This window comes from Myotis davidii, unplaced genomic scaffold, assembly GCF_000327345.1.
Source record: "Myotis davidii unplaced genomic scaffold, ASM32734v1 scaffold205, whole genome shotgun sequence".
NCBI lineage: Eukaryota > Metazoa > Chordata > Mammalia > Chiroptera > Vespertilionidae > Myotis > Myotis davidii.
This window is the reverse complement of record NW_006297573.1, coordinates 3,043,480-3,044,668: the sequence shown is the minus strand read 5'-3', so window position 1 is coordinate 3,044,668 and position 1,189 is coordinate 3,043,480.

Here is a 1,189-nt window from a genome sequence, read left to right as displayed (position 1 = left end):
CTCAGCCTCACGGGGGCCGTCTCAGCAAGACGAAGTTTGGCATTCTGTCTTTTGTTGGGCGGCTCCTTGCTGGACAAAATCTCCAGGCGTTCTTGCTGGTTGAATTTCTGGTATGCTTGCTTGGGTTTTGTTTTCTACTAAGTGCACAGACTGCTTGTCTGCCATCTCCCGGCGTCCCTTGTGAGACTGGATCTGGTGGATCTGTTTGTGCGTTTGCTGGTACAGTGGTTCCATGTTGCTGGCCCAGCCGGGTCCGGTTCCGGCTTCTTCCGAACCTGATTCTGCTTCTTGAGTGTGTCCCTTATGGGTGCAAGGAGTTGAAATCTGCAGTTTGTTGGGTTAAGCTGCAAAAGCACATGTGGGATTTATATCCCCACACAGCTTGGGCGGGGATATAAATCAAGTAGGCAGGGTCTCAGGGAGTCACCAGGGTGGAGCAAACAGCAATGGCGTATCCGCAGCTCCTCGCCTCTCTGAGACTAGCGTCTCCGCGTCCTCGAGTGCCGGTGAGCAGCTCCACAAGAAAGCCGCTCTTGCTTTCCAACCCACTGCAAGGCCATGCCGCCTCTCCCTGTAGGGGTCTGGGACCTCAGAATCCCGCCCCAAACAAGCTCATTGGATTCGAGAGTTTGTAACCCCTTTCGATTGAAAAAAAACGGCGCATCCAGTTGCAGCCCGCCTGGCACGTGACTCTGTACCTCCGCTCTTGGCGCCTCTGCATATCCTACTCAGTCTCAATGCTCTTCTTTCTCTCCTTCCCATTGTAGAACTTCCACTGGGCCAGCTTTCCCGTGGTTCTGAATGATAGCTGTTTTGTCCTATAGTTGGTATTCTCAGTGTTGTTGTGGGAGGCAGCACGCACAGATCTGTACCCTACGCCGCCATCTTGGTTCTCTCTGAAATAAAATATTCTTGCAAAGGAATATAAGAAGGGCACATAAGACTCTGAATAGCTCATATGTGTTATCTCTTAGTTTTAAAAAACATTTTATGGAAAATATACATAACAAAATTTACCACTTTGACTGTTTTTAAGTGTACAATTCATTAGCATTAAGTCCATTCACAGCCTTCACCACTATCCATCCCTAGAACTTTTTCATCATCCCAACCTCTGCTCTTGTTTTTATTTTATTTTTTTTATATATATATTTTTTTGCAACCAAAATTTATTTATTATTTTTTTTTA